Source organism: Rattus norvegicus, chromosome 19 (genome assembly GCF_036323735.1).
Source record: "Rattus norvegicus strain BN/NHsdMcwi chromosome 19, GRCr8, whole genome shotgun sequence".
In the NCBI taxonomy this organism is placed as follows: Eukaryota; Metazoa; Chordata; class Mammalia; order Rodentia; family Muridae; genus Rattus; species Rattus norvegicus.
The window spans coordinates 32,030,095-32,039,502 of record NC_086037.1 but is presented as its reverse complement, the minus strand read 5'-3'; the positions used below and the strand labels follow the sequence as shown (position 1 = coordinate 32,039,502).

At 46.9% G+C, this 9,408-nt stretch overlaps 1 long non-coding RNA gene across 1 annotated transcript; it reads left to right on the top strand.

The window, feature by feature from the left end:
• The first annotated feature begins 11 nt into the window (after nucleotides 1-11).
• Nucleotides 12-9,190, top strand: LOC134483615 (uncharacterized). Its single transcript, XR_010060416.1, has 2 exons — nucleotides 12-4,454; nucleotides 5,841-9,190. It is a non-coding gene; the product is annotated as an uncharacterized LOC134483615 (long non-coding RNA).
• Nucleotides 9,191-9,408: the final 218 nt, after the last annotated feature.

The window sequence follows — 9,408 nt, the reverse complement described above, 5'->3', positions numbered from 1 at the left end:
AACAAACAGGCACCCGGCCACCATTGGATGTGGCGTGTGTCAGTCACCATGGATACCCGCCCAGAGGTTTATGCGGCAGCCACTTTAGCCAGTCTGTGGCAGTGATTGCTGGTGGCTCTTGGCTCCGCGAATCCCTGACTGGTATCCAGGCCTGGACTCTGAGCCACTGGCTGGAGAGGGAAGTCTACAGCTCCCTGGTGGGAGAAATGGGATTTATTAATAAATTTGCTTAAAAGACAATAAGTCACAGAGTAGAATTTAGCGAATAAATTCTTAATAAACCCAAGGCTATCGGGCTTGTCGGAAATAATTCTGTAAATGTTTGTTCCTGGGGATTGACGTGCATTAGGTTTCATCCCCATAACCAAAAAGACAATCCTGATGTACAACCAGCCATTAAACCCATTGGCCATGTCAAAGAATGTGTCTCTAACAGGAAGACAAACTTCCTAAGTCCTGGCCTGACATAAACCCTGTTTCTCCTCTGGAGAAAAGCAAAATTCTGCCGGATGGGCAAGATGCCCCTTGGTAACAACTGTTACTAAGCAGCACTGATGTACTTAATAACTCTGGCAGTATTTTGCTGCGTAACTCTCGCAGCCTATAGTCTCTGTTTATACTGGGGTCCGCATCCCTTAGTCCCTACTTGTTACAGGATATGTCTGGCATACCCCACCCCCTACCCTAAATTTTTTCCAATCTGGGAGCTGTGCTACCCTTCTCCCCAGATGCCTTTCCCTATGTAACTCGGCCATTTTTTGTTACCTGGTCCTTTCAGTCTACCCATTAATCTCTTGGCCAGTTCCTTAGCCCAAGCTGCCAGTCTTGGTTGGCGACTCCCCTCTAGCTCTCCCTTCCTGTATCTCTTCAGATGGCCCCACTCAGTCTGGCGTCGATCACTCTACCTGAAGTCTCTCTACCTCTGACGGTGCTCTCCCTTTTATCTACAGTAAACTTTGTCCTTCATATCTAAGGGCAGTCACTTCCTTTCCTTTTTATATCTTTTTGTCATTCAGGTGGCGGGTTCCTCTTTGGTCGTTAGCCAGAGCCAGAAGCACACTGTTATTAAATAGCTTTTCTATGCTTTTCCAGAGTGGATAGAGTGAAATCTTCTGGGAGGGCATACTTCCCTGCCTCAGGAGATACACCCATTTCTGCAGTTGAGGCAGCAGGGGGCAAGGGAAGCTTGCCTCCAGCCAGCAACAGGAGCCCCTCCACAGATCTGTCAGGGCAGCTTGAGAACCAGGGAACCAGTGTCACTAAGATCTCTAGCACAGAAGTTGGAGGCCCTCTCCCGTGGCCATGTGTAGCCCTCACTTTGACCTGAAACACTTGTGACCTTTTCCTGATCAAATGCCTCCCACTGGGCACATTTCATGCTCCATAAAACCCAAGGGCCCCTGGCTTTCAAGATGACCTTTCCTGGCCTCCTCCTCCTTCCTGGTCTAGCCCAATTCTGTGAAGGCTGCCATTGGCCTTAATGCCTCCAAACCTGTAGTGGGACAGTTCTCTAATTCGCCACCCTCCCCTGGAATCCCCTCCCCACTTTGCTAGACATGACATTTAGGTCTTCTTCTATCACCCCATTCGGTGCCTTCCACTTGGAGAACGCTTCCGTGAGAAGTTTACCTCTTCCATTTTGGTCGCCTGTAAGATGCTGGTAAATGACTTACTAAACGGCAGGGAGTCAAACTCCTGATGGCGATTCCAAAGATTGTTTTTAAACTCCAACTTCCTCCCCAAGCTGAAAACAGCCCTGAGCCACTTCCTCTAAGTCAGTTTGGATACATTCAGGAATGTTCCAGTCCCATTAACGCTAGTCTTAAAATAAAAGGCAAGAGAGTTGAAGATCCTTTTCCCTGGCCACAGAAAATCTCCTTTGGAATATCTTTAGCCCAGTTTCTCCCTGGGTCACCATTCTCTGCTGAGAGTGCCTCTGAGTTCTGGCTTCCCAGAACTCACTGTTGGTTGAGAGTTGACTCATAAAGATTCCCTAGGACAGATCTCTCCATTGAGTTTGTTTCATTCGTTCACCCAACAACCTGTCTCCCACTGGATACCCCAGAGACACAATCTCAACACTGGGGTGCTTATTCCCCGTATATGCCAAACCACCACCGACTTTACATAGCGAGGAGGGGGTCCCATATTCTGAGGTGGGCACGAAGGAGGAGTACTGCACGTCTCATGTAGTGGCTGGTAAGAAAGTAGTTGCAGCTGGGAGGGTCCCAAGGACTAGACAGAAATTAAGCTGCCACAATTATGGGCAGAGCCATTCATTTATTGACCTTGTTTCCCTGGACTTTAGGGAGAGGAGACACTATGCCACCAGGGTTCAGAACACATCACTTTCTGTGGAGAGCAGACCCAGGAGCACCAGAAGCCAGGAGGAGACAATCGTATGAGTTTAATGACAGGGATGGAGAACTGAATGGGTTCTGGAGTGTTTAAAGGCTAAAGTGGAGAAAAGTGAGCCATGGATTAGACATGGAGCTACAGAAAGCAAGCAGCACTGTGGGATGATGATCTTGGGGTTTGGGTTGAGTTTCTGTCTGGCTGGCCAGACTTTGGTGCCATCAAGTGTTCTTGAACCCCAAAACACTATTAAGGAGCCATTTCCAATGTAATCACATTGGGGTCTCTTTATTACAAGCTCTGGGCTTACTCACCACCGGCCCACAGGAGAGTTTGATGAAGCAACCCAGAACTCTCATCGGAAGGAGGTTTTATAGGAAACGGAAGTAAGTGACAGGGGTCCAGCCTGGCATGCATCTAACTGAATGTCTGTTGTGAGCCGACAGGGGGGGGTGCTCTGAAGTAAGACCCTGTACAATCATGGACGGTCTGAAAGTACTTCTGAAACAATCAGACTAATCTTTGATTAAGTAGCTAAGGAGTGACTCTGGTCAAGGACAAGCCGTGAGGTCCTTCCTGGTACTTGGGTGCAACTTGGGTTCCACCGCAGGCCAAGTTCTCAGGCTTTCTTCTCCCTCTGCTACTCCTTCTCCTGTTTTAAGATGGAGGCCGGTTCCAAGATGGAGTAGCTTTAGCTTCTCATTTCCCCCTTTGTCAACTAGAAGGCCCAGTCATGGGACTTCCTGAAGCTCACAGGCTTTGTTCTGGGGGGACTGGTAGTGCCTTTTCATCACCGTAAGTTGGATAGTCCCAAGTCTGTCCTTCATGAACTGGACTAATTTGTTTAGAATGTGGGGGCCAAAGGTAAGGAGCGGAAATAAAATGAGCCTGGGACCCAGCAGGGCAGGTATCAGGGGTCCGCCACAGGGAGCTGTTGAACCATAGTTTGAATCAGCCTTGTGCCTGTTCTCTTTGTTTTTCTCTTGGCCAGGCCCTCTCTAACTTTGGCCGTTGACTCTTTGACCAATCTGGTCAGCATAAAAACAGCATTCTTCTTTGATGGCTGCACATAGCCCTCCCTGATGCAAAAACAGGAGATCCAGCCCCCTCCTATTTTGGAGTACTGCCTTTGCCGGGGAACCCAGAGAATCTTGGAGGTGAGAGGTTCCTGTTTCTAATCTCTATATCAGTATCTGTGGCCTCTCTTAAACCATCATGTTTGTTTTGTAACATCAAGGAAGTTATCCTGGTTCCTGTGCCAGCCACTCCCAGTCCTATGAGAGTTACAACTGAAATTAGTTTGCGCTTGGCTCAGGGACCAAACCCGAGGTTCTAGGATTGTTACCCAGGAAATCTAGGACTTGGTCGTCTGTGTGATAGATGATCCCGGGTAACAACAGGACCAGTATACAGGATCCTTCGGATACCTGGAGTAAAGCCCTACAGTCATTTGCAGGTCTGGTTTCACAGGTGGCTATAGACCCCAGGGACTAATCTATGCAAGTGACCTTCTGTGGCTAGTAATGTCAGCCTAGCCTCACCTGTTGCCATCTGCACTCACTGGGGTTCTCAGTTTCAGTCAAGTTTCTAGTCAGGGCTGTGCCTTCAAAGCAGGGTGGTTTTATTTTATCGTGCAGCCAGCATGACTCAGCTAACTCAGGTCAGGAGGCATTGGTGACCAGAAAAGACTGGTCCACCATATTCCAGAGAGGGTCAGGGCTATTATTACTCAGTCTTCGTGTTATCCTGGTGGCTTGGGTTGGGGCCTTATTAGGGGAAGATGGGCATGAGCCCCGGGGGTGGATTGGCATCTGAGCCCTCAGGGGTGATGGAAGTGGGGGTTTAGACAGCAGGACATTGGGGCTGAGAACAGTTGGGGATGTCTGAACATAGAGTAGGATGGTGAACAGGACTCCAGGGTCTTTACCAGTAACAAAGTCTTCAAGTCTTTCTGGTAGTCCGTTCAGCCTTCCAGCCATCATCTGTGAATCTACTAATAAGAGGATTGCACTTCTCCCCACAGCCCCTGGTATTGCGTCTAGTCATGGTGATGAGGTCCTTACTGGGAGGCCTCCAGTGAGCCATGGATTAGACATGGGGTAAGAACTACAAAAGCAAGCATCACCCCGGGATGATGTTTGGGTTGAGTTACTGGCTGGCTGGTCAGACCACTCAATGAAATGAGAAATGGAGCAGGTTTGGGGGAGGGGGGGTTGGAGGGTTTAGTGGGGGGTTGGGGGGGGGGAGGAGAAAACAATGAGTAGGTAATTTCTCCTCCTTTGTGGCTGATGCAATCTTGGTTGTGTCGAGGCATTGAAGCTGTTTTGAAATTCCCCATTGGTTTCCTAATAGGAAAAGATCATACTTTTGACATTGGCCGTGTCTGGCCCGGCTGTCCCTGCACCCCTCACAGCTTCTCACCTGAAGGTGCGGTGCTCACCATAGAAAGACACAGGGTGCTATATTGTCCTTTCTTCTCGGTGCAAACCATTTGACGCAGGGCAATGGGCTGTTTCTTTGGGAGCTGCCATGACTGGTGTCCAGATCTCGCCCCGGTTAGAAACTTCCATGAGGGAAGAACCATGACCGCTGGGCTCTCCAGTGTCTCCCACATCCAGCCTCAAGCAGGGGTGAAGTGTAGGAATGAAAGAGAGAGAGAGAGAGAGAGAGAGGGAGAGGGAGAGAGAGAAAGCAATTCAAGCATGCTTGTACATACCTTGCTGCCCCTGAGGTAGCCTGAAATGGCTGTCCTTCTGAAATGCAGGAGAGAATTAAGTCAAGAGACCTGTGGCACCCTTCAGAAAGGAGGGCGCAGTTCTTGTGGGGGTCCATCAGCCACTGTGATAGGTGGCTGCATTCAACTAAAACCGTAAACTGGGAGGTGCTCTTTTCTTAGTCAGATTATTTGAAGCAAGAGTACCTACCCTAAATCTGGGCCTCATTTTCTTGTAGCAGCCTCAATGAAAAGGCATAAAAGAGGAACTGCTTTTTGCCAGTCCCCCTACACCCTCACCCCCATCCCCCACTCCCCCACTCCCCCTTCACCCCACCCCACCCCGTCTCAGTGGGCAGCTGAGTTTGCCTTTTTCCAGTACAACAAAGGCAGATTGAGTCTGCTGAGACACACAGACTCGGGGGCTGGACAACCCCTGGGTTCTCAGCCTCTCCAGTGTGGGACAGCCATTGTTGGTCTACCCAACAGCAAGGTAAATATATTTATAGCTAGCAAGGGAGAGAGGGAAGGAGGGAGAGACAGACAGAGAGAGAGAGAGAGAGAGAGAGAGAGAGAGAGAGAGAGAGAGAGAGAGGGAGGGAGACAGAGAGACATAGAGAGAACTGGGAACATATGTACATACATACATACATACATACATACATACATACATACACCAAGCCTGTAAGTTCTGTTCCTTTACAGTCACCGCAGTGAAGTATTTATGTTTCAAAGTGTGGCCACCTCTCATCTTTCTTCTGCCCTTTCCCAGTTGTCCTTCTGCTTTCTGTCATGAAATGAAGCAGTACCCGCCCTCACCAGATGCCACGACCAGACTCTTGGATTTCAGCCTAAGGAATCAGGAGGGAAATAATCTTCCGTTCTTTACACACTACCCAGTCTCTGGTATTGTATTATAGTGACAGAAAGCAAGGCTGAGGTCACTAAGAGAAGAACAGTGGTGTAAATGTACACGACTCTCATCTGGAAAGATGGACCGAGAGTTTGAAGTCAGCCGTGTCTCAAACAAAACAAAACAAAACAAAACAAAACAGCGGGATGGCTTATTTTAAAAAATGAGGAATTAGATGAACGAAGATGCAACTTCAAAGAATGCTGTACTGTTATACAGAAGCAGTTCTGAACCTGTAGGGGCTAAATGTCCTCTCACAGGACTCATTTATCAGAGATGAGATACTTCACAATTCACAACAGCAAAATTACAGTTACGAAGTAGTAACAAAAATAATCTTATGGTTGGGGGTCAGCACAACATGAGGAGTTGTACTAAAGGGTTACACGCAGCACTTGGAAAGCTAGAGAATCACTGTTATAAAGCACTGAGCTAAGAAGACAGTCTGTTCCAGACTTTACCTGTTGTGCCAATTGGAGGTAATCATTACCTTGGCCGGTCTAGAATCGCCTGGGTGACGGCCCTCTGGGTGTGCCTGTGTGGGATTACCTTGAGTAAGTTAACTGAGGGGAGCTTGCCTGGTCAGTGTGGATGCAGCATTCCCTGACTAGAATCCTAGACTGTAGAGGCTGGGCAGAAGCATTCATTGCTCACAGGATGGGAACAGCTGCTTGAAGCTCCAGCTACCGTCACTCGACTCCGTGGCACGATGGGTGGAGCCCAACACCCCACCCCTGACGCTGCATTTCTATTGCTGGATATTTCATTACTGCAAAGGAAAAGTAACTAAGACCCTGGGTGAATTAAGTTCTCCCCTTCTAAGGGGTCCAGGGGATAGAACTCGGGTCACCATGCTTGGTGGCAAATACATTCAACCTTCCAAACACTCGTCTATTTTATGGTGTTTGCCAGTCTGCAGTTTTGGAACATGTGACATGAAAATTACTTTAACAGTTGTTCAGTCTCTGTCAGAACTCTCGGCCATCGGGTAAACAATCACTGAAGTTCTTCCTTTGGTCTCCAGACAGTCAATGTGCAAATCAATTTTAATCTCTCTTCTCCTACCAAAAATCTTAAAAAAAAAAAAAAAAGGAGGGAAGTTTGAGCCTGTTTTCTGCATGGGGTCATTTGCCTCAAGTCCATCCTGAAGGGGGGAGCCCTAAATCTGTGTTGCTAGTTACACATTTTGCTAATACACACCAGACAACAAGTTAACATCTTACAAAATAGAATTAACACAGCAAAAACCTCACAGATAATAAAAAACAAAGTAGACATTTCGTTATGATCTATTATCAATTGAATCATTTTAAAGAATGATATTAAATAAGCAATGAGTCTATTGCTAATAATTGCGATAATGAATTCTGACTGACAAGTTGGTTGCATTGAGAAATACCTAGACTATGGGCTGGCGAGATGGCTCAGTGGCTAAGGGTGATTGCTGCCAAGCCTGATCTCCAGAATCCACATAGTAGAAGAAAGAGAAGTGGCTCTTGTGAGTTGTCTTCTGACCTTTACATGTGTGGAATGATCTGTTTCTGCATCAGCCCTTGGGCATATACACACACTAAATAAAAGAAAATGTAAACATTTCAATACCGACTAGACTATAGGAGGTGTTACCTTGCTGGAGAAGTGTCTCGAGGTTTAGAGACTTGCCCTGACCCTTCCTGTCAGGAGTCATCCCTGCTTTCTGGGTAACAGCTCTGTTCCATTAGGACCTCCTCATCATGTGTCTTTTTTTTTTCTTTTTTTTTTTTTTCCCAGAGCTGGGGACCAAACCCAGGGCCTTGTGCTTGCTAGGCAAGCGCTCTACCGCTGAGTTAAATCCCCAACCCCCTCATCATGTGTCTTAGTTACTGTTCTATCACTCTGACAAAACACCACAACCAAGGCAAATTATAAAACAAAGCCTTAATTGTAGAAGTGCTTACAGTTTCGAAGGGTTAGTCCATGACCATCATGGCGGGAAGCATGGTGGCAGGCAGACAGGCATTGACAGGAGCAGGAGCTGAGCGCTCACATCCCATTCATAAGTTACAGACAGAGAGAATGAGACTGGACCTGGCATGGGCTTTTGAAATCTTAAAGCCCACACCTTCTCAGTGACATACCTCCCCCAAGGTCACACCTCCTGATCCTTCCCAAATAGTTCCACTAATAAGGGATGGAGCAGTCAAACATATGAACCTAGGGGAAGGCCATTCGCATCCAAACTACCACAGCCGGATAGACTGAATCCATGAGCAAAATGAATCCTTCGTCCCTTTGGTCATTTTATGTCCGGTATTTTTCTATAGCAATTCAGAAGCTGACAGCTACAGTCCTCAGATACATCAGAAACTACAGATGCTTGAGAAGTTCTGCTATTGGAAGATGACACAATGGTTGTCCTTTCTATGTCATCATGGTCATTCCCCATGACCCCCACCTTTGAGTAGATGGGTTGCTGAATGGGTGCAACACACACACACACACACACACACACACACACACACACACTTTTTAAAAAGATAACAGCATTTCAAAAACAAAAAGAATAGTTTATGGACCATTGAATATTTGTGGCATAAAGAATAGCAGCCCAGAAACAATGATGCTCATCTAGGCGGAAAGAGAATCAATTTCGTTTTGTAATCAAACAGAATCTTGAAATGACACTGTGCTCGCAAGTAACCTCCCTCTCTCTCAAGGCTAAGCAATCTGCCGGTTGACTTTATTCTGTGGAAACCACCTCCCTTTGTGGTTTAGAGCTTTCAAAACATTGAATGTTTAGTGTCCGTATAATTAGATCACCAGAGTAATAAGTTGGACACGGTGGCTCACATCTGCCATTCCTGCACTTGAGAGGCTGACATAGGAGGATCATTGCTCTGCAAGGCCAGTCTGGGCCAGAGAAAAACCCCATCTCAAAGCAAACAAACAAACAAACGAATGAATGGGATAGGAAAGGAAAGAAGGGAGGGACATTCACTCATGGAATGAGTAGTTCCGTGTGGGAAGGACTTCTCTCAGCACAGTCCAGACACTTCTATTTCTTGCAATAAAGCCATCACCTTGATTTTGAAAGTCACTGGCTAATGGGAATGGTGTCACCTTCTCTAACCCCAACATTTTATTAGGGGAATCTTGAGTCCTACCAAAGGAATAGGACTGCTTTCTCATCTGATATTTTTAACTCCTGGTTTGTTTTTTTTTTAAAGATACTACAACCATTATCAACTCTCAGCACTCTTCCCATGTGCATCATGAGAGCATGCCCCACAGGCACACTTGACAACATTTGGTCAAAACTCCTATACTGTTGAACAGCAGACTACCAAGAAACTAGTTCTCATAGCTATTAGCATTCGGTGAATATTTATTGCTTGGTTTTGAACCCTGCAACAAGGGACGGTGGTGCACATTTTATCTATCAAAGTAG